Genomic DNA, 12,282 nt, shown 5'->3' on the forward strand with positions numbered 1-12,282 from the left:
AGATAATAAAATAGGGTGGTTGGAGTCCAAACCTAGGAGACAAATTCTTGATATTTGTATACTTGTCTGCTGTGAATAAAAGCCCAAACTTCAATGCTTGCATCACTGTAAATAGCTGCTGAAGAGATTTTTACTTGATTGCTAGGCCTCCACCATAAATGCTTCTATTCTGAAGAGCCCATTGCTCTTGCTTGATGTTGGAAGGAAGCAAAAAGGCATGCTGGGGAATAATGCACCCATCTAACATGGCAGAATCAATGCTGAGTAATTAACACAATTGTTAATGCTATTGCTTCTCTGAGAGACTATTACCTAGGAATTGCTTATCTTGATTAAAACTATGTTTCAAAGGAAGTGCCTTCATAAATTGAAGCTATCAGAAATGACGAATGTCACATGGTTAAAAAAAAATCTGTATATGTTATTAAACAAAACAAATTATCCTTAGAAGTTATCAGTAAAGAAGAAAAACAAACAAATTCTTACTTGACTTACTGGATACAGGGCTAACAGAACTCTTGAAGCAGCATGGAACAAAAGACTATAGATGCTATAGTCTCTAAGAGCTGTAAACAGCTGAAATGTAATCTAGCCTCACCTGCAACACTGTACAGGGACAAATATGCAGGCTTTGCTCCTTAGTGATTCAGAGCAGGGATGTTTCTATGGGACTAAATGCCACAGAGACCAAACCTCCTCTCCACTTGAGGAGCATCTTTTGTCAAGTTACTCTACTGCAAATTACTAAAAGAGGGCTTTGTTTTCACTTAATACTTCCACTGTTGCAAATCAAACTTTCAGTCAGAATTACAAAAGTTGGCTGCCTCTTCTCCCTGATAAATTAGCCAGAGCAAAGGAAGATAACGTATTGTGGTGAACTTGATTAAGAGGTTGGGGAAGACTTTTTAATTAAGGGATTCGGGCTAAAAAGAAGTGTTCATGCTATAACAAATATGCACAAAAATAACACTGACTTCATATCCCAGGGTGAGGGGATGATCCCTTGTAGCCAAAGCAACTGCTGTGCAGAACAGAACATGTGAGACACAAGCTCTCTTACACCAAAGCTCTCTTTATGAGGTGCATTTTGAGTGCAGAATGTAGAATCCCTGAATTCTGGGAGCCAGAGAGACCTGGCTAGCATCTCTAAATCTACCACTGTATGATCTCCTCTGAGTGAGGTTTATTTCTGAAGTAGGAAGCCAGCCCAGTGAGGTCTTGGTCCCTCTGCAGTTATTTAGGGGCCAGGACTCAAAACTCAGCTCAGATAAAAATCCTGTCAGCTTCTGTCAATGTCTGACAACCCAGTATGTAGGCACTGGAAAAGCTAAACTGCCTGTTGATGTGAAGTGCTGCCCTGTAGTGGCTCTCAGTGGCCACACAGAGGCTCCTGCCTCCCTTTAAGCACTGCGATGGATTAGAAACTTTGATTTACAAGCTGAAAAATACTAAAAGTTTCATCTGCAGCAAAAAAAGAAAGGGGGTTAACGCCACTGTATACTGCGGAATGTGAGGAGTTGCTCTGGTCACAGCGCTCCCTTTATTTGTCCTGTGAATCCTCAGGTGGATTTCCCTGTATTTAGTTACTCATACAGTTTGGTTTTGCTCAAACTCGTCTGAAGCACTGGGAGAAGCTGAGACGATAAGAAGTAGTGGGTTTTTTTTCTTTTATTAGGGGAACTAACGTCAATTCAACAAACCGGGGGATGGGCAGGCCAGCAGCCCCACTCCTCGCTGCACCTCGGGCGCCGCGGAGGCCACGCCCCCGGGGGGCTGTTGGGGGAGGGGCTACGGAGGCTGTGAGGCCGTGCCGCTCCCGTATCACCGTCGTGCTCAGCCTCCTCGAGCTCCGCTGGAAGCCGGAGCTGCTGGGCCGCGCCCGGAGAAGCCCTAGCGCCCGCCGGCGGCTGGGAACGCAGCGGGCGCGTCACGGCTGCCGCCCTCGGAGAGCGGCTGTGCCCGGCCCGCCAGGGGGAGGCGCAGCCGCCCCGCCCGAGGTAAGGGAGGTGGCTGTGAGGCGGCGGTCTAGGAGATAGGCGTGGAACGGGCGGGCTGCGGGGGCGAGAAAGGGCTGATCCGCTAGACGGGGCTCCCGGGAAGTGAGGAAAGAGTGAGTGCGGGGGCGGTGGCAGAGCCGGACCGCGAGCCTTTCCTCGTGGACTCCTCGTCCTGCCGTGGTTACCACAGACAGCGGGGATCGAAAGCAACTAGGGCACCGTGTGCTGTGAGGTCACACAACGTGACGTTCTGCTAGCCGAGGAGCTGACTTGTTTTCAAGGCATGGGAACAGAGTGAAACCACGAGAGATACCAGCCCTGTGTGCTATGAGGGTGTAGGCGTCGTGTGTGACCTGCGGGTCAGGACTGCAGGATGAGCACTTTCGCTTTGATTTGGCGTTTCCTCTGGAATTGTCTTCCTTTTCTTGACGTGGGCACATAGGCAGCTCAAAAATGTGTTTCTGCTGCCACGTTAGAGCTTCTCCGACAGTGTGTGTCAACTGTCAGTGTAACAGCACAGCCCACCTCGTGAAGGGTCCGTGTGTGGCACGGTCTGCTAACTACGATTGCCAGTAGAGTTTCTCACTGTCATTCCAAGGTTGGGGATAGTGCCAACGCTGAACCCCAGTCTCATTTCATCTGCTTGTACTGTCAGAGTAGAATCTCAAACCACTTATTCAAGGTAGGGAATAAATACCTGCCAGTTCCAGTCATGCCTGATGTGGTCCCTACTGCACTTCTGTCTGCAAGTGATTACTCGAACCCTAATCCCGTGGAAGAGTTGTATTCATCTGTAACTTGAAGGCTAGTAGAGCCCTTCAGCTTCAGGGAGTGCTTTTCTGAGTCAGATCACTCATGGGCACAAAGTTTCATCAAGCCTGAATAATTGATCTTATACTTTTGTGATACTCTGTGCAGTTACAGAAGATGCAGTAGTGCTTAGGTGATTGGGTTTTTGGCTTCAATACTGGGTGTGTCTTGAAATCTCAAGTTGAATACCGAAATCCTTCAAGTTTGAACAATTATGAATAGCTGGTTCTTCCTATGATTTGAAGCATCTACCCAAGCAATGCTATATTTATCTCACATGGTAGGTTTTAACTTTTCCCTCTTCCTTGCTTCTTTTCCTCCAAATTTTAGTTGTGCTGGTTTTGTCAGGTGGTTACAAAACTAGCTTCTGTACCCTAACTAAGCATTGCTTGTTTCTGTGGAGAGAATTCATTTCTTTGCAAAATGCAGGGCTGGGGCTCTTTCTTAAGTGTGTTTTGTTTAAGTGAAAGTGATTGAACCAAGGCAAAGGAATGTTAAGTTCTTGAGCAAAGACATAAATGGACTTCAGGTGAAAACCACCACATCTCCCCCAGAACTTCTTTCCAAGTGCATAACAGGTCCAAAAAAGTGAAACACAGGAAAAAGTTGATCTTAGCTTGAAAGATGACCTCTGTATGTTTGAATAAGTCTTGTGCTGTCAAAATGTTATTGCAACTGTGTAATGAATTTCAAAGTGTTTCAGCTGATTTATGACATCTATTTTGCCTCTAGTAAAAATAGACCAAAGCTATTTTTAACCTTTCTTTTTTCCATGATAGACTCCAGAGTGTGGTTCTGTTCTGTGTAAACAGATCAAAGCGATTGTCTTGTTTGCCTTCGTGCTGTGTGGTTGTGTAAAGTTCTGAGAAGTTAGCAACTGGATTAATCCACTCCTGGGTTAATTAAGTGCTCACAGCCACTGTTTGGCCTCCACAAACATTCAGTAACTGTTTATGAATGTCAATGAGTGACGCTTTTTCCACATGGAGGAGTTGAGTGTCACCCTCCTGTTTCATCAGCAGTCGTGTCAGACGCCATTCTGTCAGGCTGCCCCTCTGCTGCCATCTGTCACATGGCAGCTGTGTGTAACCAGAGAGGTTGGCGAAAGGTTCAACCTCTGTTGCCATACCACCAACATCTGCCTCTGATGTCACGGGCCAGCCTAATAAGATAGGAAGCTTTACTTTTGGAACAGCCCTCATAGGCATGCTCATGTGGCTTAGGATATTTAGTACCTTTGCGCTGTTCTAATCTTAGAGATTTGATTTTCATGGGTGTTTAAGATTGAGACTAAAGTACCAGGTTCCCTGCACAGGAATCGTAAGTTATATCTTTTGTGGGGGAGATCATAAAATCTTGCTTTGAATAGGCGGGAAAACTTGTGTCAGTAAGTTAATGCAAGGCTGAAATCATCCATAGCTGTGAAAGCTGATTCAGGTACAATTATTTGCAGAATGCTGCAACCCCAAATTTTGGACTGTAGTGGTCATTTTTGCTGGGGGAGTACATAGAAACAGCAAGTGAACCATTTCTGTGCTGATTATTTCTCATTGTACTCTTTTCCCATGTACAGAGATATTTGTTTATCACTTAGTCTTCCTCTTCATAGTTGGCTGAACAAATAAATTGCAATTTATTTTTTTTATTTCCCCTAAAGAAAGAATTTATGATCGATGCACTCTTTACTCCTGAAGTGCTGATGGTGTGTCCTGTACAGGTTTGGATGACATCCACTGTTGAAAATATGGTTGCTTCTCCTTTTTTGTCCTTTTTTCCTAAGTAGACTGCATTAATTAGGTCATACTTTCATAGGTCATGTGGACTTATGCATACGGGTAACACTTGGAGGGGAAAAAAAATAAACAGACATTTCTGTGTGCTTTAAATGCTTGTATCACTTAATAAATGCATTTTAAGGGAAATGGAAGGTCGAGACTCTATGTAGGGGTGTAAATTATAATCTTAAGCACAGTAAAAGCAGTAAAACATACAAGAAAAAAATCACACACAGTTGACGTATAGGTTTGATACTAGTGGAGAAAAGAGAAAAACTATCCCACAAACATGGAAACTGGAATGCAGTCTATGCTTCATGCCAGTAGAAGACTGTAAATTCCTTAGGCCTCTCGCTGTAAATTTGCCTGGCAACACTTCTAAAAGCTGTGAAGTTGAGCCGTAAGTTCATATGCAAGATAAATAGGACCTAGTTTCCAAAGCAATGTAAGAATTGCATCTGTGCAGGTCTTGGTGCTTCAAGATGTTGCATCAGTCTTATGTATATGGTAACAGTATTTGCAGTCTGTCTCGAGGCGTGTGGTACAGCATCTAAGCCCAAGACCTTGCAAGAGTTAAGAGTTGCCCTGCTTGGTTAAATAGCTTTCTTTTTCCTTTCTCTGTGTGTGGCTGCTTGTGTGTCAATGTATCTACACAGACAGATGAACTGGAGGATAAAAATTGGATGAGTTCTTTTGTCTTTCAAGGAATGATACGGGTTACTAGAAAAGGACTAGGTAGCTCTAAAACTTATTATCTGTGGCCTGAATCTCCCAGTAAAAACACTGTCCCCTTCCAAACTGCGTGAACCCATAAACACTGATGTTACCCATGTCAGCTGAAGAGCCAGTACCTGAGTGAAGGCAGTAGCAGGTAGGATGTGCTCCAAATTGATATGGGACAGAGAAAGAAGACTCTGTTCTCATCCAAATGAAAAAGGCAAACAACAGATTTTGTTCTGAGAGCTGTATTCCTGTGCTAGTGTAAAGGGTGTCTGCCTTAATAATGAACAGTGTAACATTACAGTTTATATCTTTGCTTCCTTAACTTTTGTATTTTAAAGGCTAACTTTTACTGTTAGTACTTTGGTCACTGTGCTAATTAGGCAGGGCGTTTTGGAGGATGATATATAAAATCTTTTGCACGTGTAATGCTTTGAACACAACTAGAAGCAGAATCTTACAGAACTAAAAAAAATAGTATTGAATGAGGTGAATCATCCCAGATTTTGGATACCCTTTGAAGTATTTGTACCCATAGAATGCTTTGAAATACGTGGTTTTGTTTTGCTTTCTTGGAAAGTATCAGAGGTTCGGTAAGCTGAAAGTAAGGATAAACAGTAGACTTTTTTCTGGAGGCTTTTCTCCCTGTGAAGGCAGTCACACTGAAGCTGTGTGCTTAACTCAGAATATTTTTATTTTTAATGCTTTCAATTGTCTGAGCACTACGGCCTGGCAGTATTGCTGTGGAGGGTCATCTACAAATAGGTAAATGAGACTAGCTTTGGCTCCTGGGAGGCTGCTGCATATTAGCCAGAACTTAGCTAGGTTTAGAAAGAGGATGTGCAAAGGACCGGGCAGTGTCAGAAAAGTGGGTTAAGAGAAGAACTTCATGCAGTTGGGGTACTTTCTATGTTTGAATGTTAATTTTGATTTTTGTTGCAGTATGCTGAGGAAGGTGCAGTGGTTTCAAAAAAGCCAAGTCACCCAAGTGGCCGAGAGCAGTGGAAGGGAGTGAACGTTGTAGAGTTCACGTACGCCAGCGTGTTGCTGCTATCTGGAGATAGGGGAAGGTATTCCAGATGCAGTTAGTGTGTGAGAAGTGTATGTGAGAGGAGGTGGGGGGATTAGCAGGCATAAGGAGAAAGAATAAGAGTGTGGATGATAGAAAAGGAATTGCTTATAGAGGAGAAGGTGAAGTTGAGATACTTGAATCTCAGAGAAGCTGGAGTATCACACTGGGGTTCAGCAGTTGTCCCTGTTCAAAGTTGTGAATTGGCAGGATGGTTGTTGTTACAGGGCTCGATGATCTCTGGAGGTCCCTTCCAACCCCTACAATTCTGTGATAGGCAGTCAGCTAACTTGAGACAGTTGGGAGCTGGGTACCTGAGAAAGTATATTAGCTTATAGTGGTTCAAAAGAAGAACTTTTGAAAAATGAAACTGCATTGTAGTTTTATCAGAAGGGGTAGCTCCTGACTACTTTGTATTTTTTCAGTGCATCATGAATGTAATGTCAGTGAGGATGCACTAATGATTTAGTTCTTCTGTGAAGGTAGAGAGGAGAAGAAAGTCCCTTGGAGAATGTCAGTACTGACCACTGTAGAAGGCATCTCAGGGACAGCAAAGGTAGTCTCTGATAGGCTGAGCAGAAATGAGCACTCTGAAAGAGACTGAATAAATGTTATAACCTTCATCATATCTATCAGGAGAGATGCGGAATTCATAGAATCACAGAATGGCCTGGGTTGAAAAGGACCACAATGCTCATCTAGTTCCAACCCCCTGCTATGTGCAGGGTCACCAGCTGCTATACCAGGCTGCCCAGAGCCACATCCAGCCTGGCCTTGAATGCCTCCAGGGATGGGGCATCCACAGTTCCTTGCGTTGAAATAATTTCTGTTGCAAAATGTCAACATAGGACTAAACAGTGTGTGAAACTGCAGCTTATGTTCTAGAAGCAGTTTAAAAGGCTCATATTTTTAGAGGATATCAAGCCACCTTTATGAAAACTGATGTTTTGAATTAGTGATGCCATTTGCATCAGTTTCCATCTTATTCCCACCTGTTTCCAAAGTAAGTCGGCTTTAATTGTGTGTATGTGTTAAACATGTAGAATATTCCTGGTTTATAACAGCTGACACGGCTGAGCCATGCTGTGTGAAGTCTTAGTGCTTTTGTTTTCAAAACACGTGGCTAGATGCTAACAACTCACTGGAACAAGTAGGAGTGTCTGCAGTAGCATGTGCTTGTAGCCTAGATGGTATTAGTAGGGGGGTCTAGAATGGATGTAGTAGACATCTGACAGGCACCATGTTTGAAGCCAGTTGCACAGTGTTGGTAGGTAACTTCTTGAAGCAACATAAGAAATGTGAATAGGTATATTTGAATATCTGCTGGTGAGGAAAAAAGCAGTTGGTAGTAAGACCATCCTGCTTTTCAAATATGTATGAGGTTATTACAAGTGCATGTTTTGTATAGTTTGTGCTGTTAATAGTTGTGGAGTGAAACCCAGAAGACATCAGAAACAGGAGTTTACAACATGTATTTTAGAATAATTGGTTGCCAGTGCTTTTGAATGTCAAGTTCTACCACAGATAGGTTTAGTTAAGAGCAGTAAAAGAAACTGAGTGGTGAATGGTTTTGGAAGGAATATTTTTCATCCTTTAGGATCTGGAAGTACCTTTTGCAAGGTAGGAAGACGAATTGTGACTTATGACTATAAAAGACACCCTTGTTCACCTTCCCAGAAATTTCTGGCCTAGCAGTTTGTATAGTTGAAATGTTCTAATGGTTACACAGATTACTTATAATAAATCTTCAGCTTATCAATTTTATTTTGAATGTATTGCATTTGTGGCAAAAAAAAAAGATTTTTTTTTTTTTTTTTTTTTTTTGCTTGCAAGCACTTAGTCATCAAGACTGTATTATACTGCTTTCATCATTTGTGTAAATCTTTGTGTTCAGAGAATTACATTTGGGAAAGTCGATTGTTGGGATCTTCTGTACACCAGAAGGCAGAAAAATAATCTAATGATGTTAAACTGAAACAAGTTCACTTTGTCTCTTGTTCTGTTTGAAAGCTGCTGAGAACTGAGGGTTGAGAGCAGATTTTGTTGGTCCCTCTGTTTGTTGCTGCCCTGGTACTTTGGCTATTTTCACACTAGCAGGTGGTGCAGCCCCAAGGAGGAGAAAAGCCTGACTTTGATTTTTTGGGACAGAGTACAGCACTATTGCTATGGGGTTATTCTACTCAACTTGCCTGTCAGAGCAAAGACTAGATGGTAGGGTCAGCAACTGTGTTTCACAGGGTTATGCTTAGTTGCCTCCTGGACTTGGGTGTTTTGTTTTGTTTTTACCTCCTTTTGTATAAGATATCTGTGCTTTAAGTGGGGTTTGTTTTTTTTCTGTTACAGGGTAACTGAAACAACTAGGTTTCCTTGGAGGCCCGTTTCCAGCTTCTGTCCTCACAGATGACAAACATGCTAGAGGTAAATATGGGAAACACCTGTTTAATGGATTGGATTACAGTCAGTGGTTATTGAATGATAATTTACTGTTATATCTAATTAACAGACAATCTGTGAGCAAATCAACACAATAAAACTTACCTGAAGAATTTAAACAATCTAATGTCCACCTTTTACAGCATCTCTCATTGGCTCAACGTGAATTTTTGTCTCAGTAATTTGTTTAGGATTTGAAAGCTATTAAGATCCATCTTTCATGTGACCTGATGTTCACTCTTAGATGGAGCTGCTAGGCAGCTTAATTAGTTCAGCTAATGATTGCGTTTTGAAACCTAATGCCAATTTGTATTTAAACAGCAGCTCAGTGTGTTTCTCTAAAGCAACGCTTAAGTTTCTAAATACTAGTAGTTAATAAGCATTTGGAGCTGAAGATTACAGCTGTAAATACAGGGGAAAGTGCAAACAGGGATGCTGTTGTTGAAAACAAACCCACTGCAAATTAGGCCAGTCAGTACTAGCAGAAAACCCATTTTGTTTGCTTTCTTAATCTTCTGGTTTTATTCTACAATTGTTTGTGTGCTTTTTTTTCCACCAGAAAACCCATTTATTATCTTAGAGGGTCCCTCTTCTGCAGCTCATAGCTGCAGTCATTACCCACGGAGTGACTCCCTGTATTCCTTTCAGGACTCAAGTGGCACCTTATATGATTTCCACTGTAGGAGCCTTAGTGATGTTTTCCATGCAGCTTATTGTTTACAGCTGGAACACCTGGCACTGACAATCTCTAGGTTGCACACTGCTTCCTGCCCCATTACTCTTCTGTGTTCAACTTTGGTAAGGTGCTCAACATTAATAAGATTAGAAATTCACTGGCTTAGTTTTCTCCTGTTCATAATTCAAAGGGAATTTGGCTCTAGCACTACATAGCTATAACAATACACAGTTGCATATTTTACTTAAGACCATCAGTGCACTGCCATCTTGTGACAATTTATCTGTTGAAAATTGAATGCTTGGGTTTTTGTTTTTTGTTTTTTTTAACTAGGTGCAGGGATTACTGAAGTTGGGTTTTTTTGGTTTTGTTTTTTATACTGACAAAGGCTTGAAAGAAAAAAAAACATGGAAACTATTTGGGTTGCATTTAAGCATACAAAGTGTACAAAAATGACATGTAGGAGCAATGAGAATAAACCTTTGTTACACTGGAAATTGCTAGACAACTTCAAAATGAAGATGAGCAACAAATCATTAAATTACTAATTTGCAGATCGTTTTGAATTACTTTTTATCACCTGTGTTGTGAAATGCTTTTTGCTGAACTGCAATGTCTGCACAAAGTTAGAAAAGGTCACCTCTAAGATGTATGAAGGAAAGCAGTGAGTGGTGGTGGGTTTGTGAACTTCCTTGTTACTATTGGTAGCAATACTTACAGGCACTACAGAGTAGTTATTAGTTAAAACATAGGTTTAGTACTTTATTAGAATGCAATTTTCTCAGCATTACAAAAGGAAAACCACTATACAGACAGGAATGCTGTAAGCAACCCCTCACAGAACATTGCATTGCTTTTACACCACACATGCTTTGGCTTGGCACTAGCAGCACTGCAGCAAAATGTAGCTTTAGCTTCATGTGATGATTTTGTTGGGTAGACCTCACTTTCTTCAGAAGCACACTTTTACTGATTAAGACTTCCTCTACAAAGCGTGAAGTCTTACTTTAGATCTGATCAACAGGACTAAGAAACTTAGAGGGAAGATGTGACGATGCAACTGCCTTGCTATCAACTTCAGTTTGAAAAGCTCAGTACCTCTTTGCTCCCAAATACACCCACTTGTAGTTATGGAAAGTGAAGCTCTAAACACCATTCTGGAGAACAGAGTAAGAGGAGGCCTATAAAAGAGACCACAGGACACCCACCACCAATTTGTATTTATTGGATAATCAGGTATCAAGATGACACATGCAGCTGAGTGAACTTTTATTACTGTGGTGTACTGTGCAAATGCATTGCAGCTTCAGTGATGACACAGGCTATAATAAATCATCATACAATGCCTAGGAACTGACCCAGTATGCAAGAAGGTAAAAAACCAAAACAATCTGACTGGTGAAAACACTCTGAGAACAACAATTTCATAGGGATTTCTCCACAGACACCCTATAATGGTGGACTATGTGCTTCTCCCTTCCCCTAAGTGCTAACACTCAAACTTCTGCTTCTAACAGGCACTAAGAGCTGCAAAGCAAGAGAGCAACTGTTAAAAGGGAAGGTGTAACTTGTGGCAAAACAGATCAATGTAACATGAAGGGGGTTTCCCAGGTAAAGATTGTGTGAATGAGAATTTATCCGAAAGAAAACAGTGACAGCACCATTACAGGATTTCACTTGCACCATGCACTCTGCTTGGAAAATGAATCGAAACACTGAAGTTACAGGGAGTGAATGTACTGCTTCATTATGTTCTCAGCAAGTTATCCCCTTTCTCCAGTGTGGCTGAGTTATCAAAACAAGATCAGCTGAACTCTTTACAGGCATTAAGTTTTGTGTTTGGCTTCACCACCTCCTCCCCCTCCTTCATCCAAGTAACAAGATTTCATGTACAATCATCACAACTCAAAGAATGCATTCTTCCTCCCAACATGTGACATGATATTAAGTGCAACTTCTTTCATTTCCTATACACTTTTCATCACTTGAAGTATTAGAGAAAGCAAATTAAATTCAGCTTTCATTGTAAATGACAGAGAATAGAGCCTGAGCAGCCAGTACCCCACCATTAACTTGTCTTCACCACCACTTGCTACAAGTAAGTCAATCCACTGTACTTCAAACACACAAGTGTGCATTTTTTCTTCCCACAACATTTACCAACAAGTCATATTGTCTCACATTATTGCTGCAGAATGGGCTTGCTGAGGCAAGCTGGGCCTGTAATTGACAACCTGATCTATTTTCTTATGAAACTGCAACGTACCTGAATAACAGCATTAGTTTGTTTTCAAAAGAAGGTAACAGAAGGACATAAAACCTACTTCTCATAAATTAAAAAATACACATTAAGGAGCAGTAATTGATCACTGTAGTTTTTGTTCAGAATTGCTTGTTTTCAGTGTTAGGTTGACTCAAGATGATAGCTTCTGTGCTGAACTCATCAGCCAACATTGTGATTATCTTGTCTTAATTCTTAAGAATGTACCATGAAAAGAAAAAGTTGCAGAAGTTTAACAGTAAAACAATGACCTTCAAGACTTCAATCCAATAGCTTTGTTTTTGCACGCTACCACTCACCCCTTAAGAAGACTCCCATCACCAGTGGATCAAAACAACATACACTTCCATGCAAATGATGTAAAGTAAATATGAAACTATTGAAAGAGTGTAAATATCAAGCAGAGAGATGGTTATTATTCCCTTCTGAAGTATTTTTTTTGTAGTTATGTGATCTGAATGCCGACTTGTCAACTGTAAGGAAAAACGTCCATTAACTAAATCTGAAGTTCCAGGAAAAAA

This window comes from Tympanuchus pallidicinctus, unplaced genomic scaffold (genome assembly GCF_026119805.1).
Source record: "Tympanuchus pallidicinctus isolate F22 unplaced genomic scaffold, pur_lepc_1.0 scaffold3, whole genome shotgun sequence".
In the NCBI taxonomy this organism is placed as follows: Eukaryota; Metazoa; Chordata; class Aves; order Galliformes; family Phasianidae; genus Tympanuchus; species Tympanuchus pallidicinctus.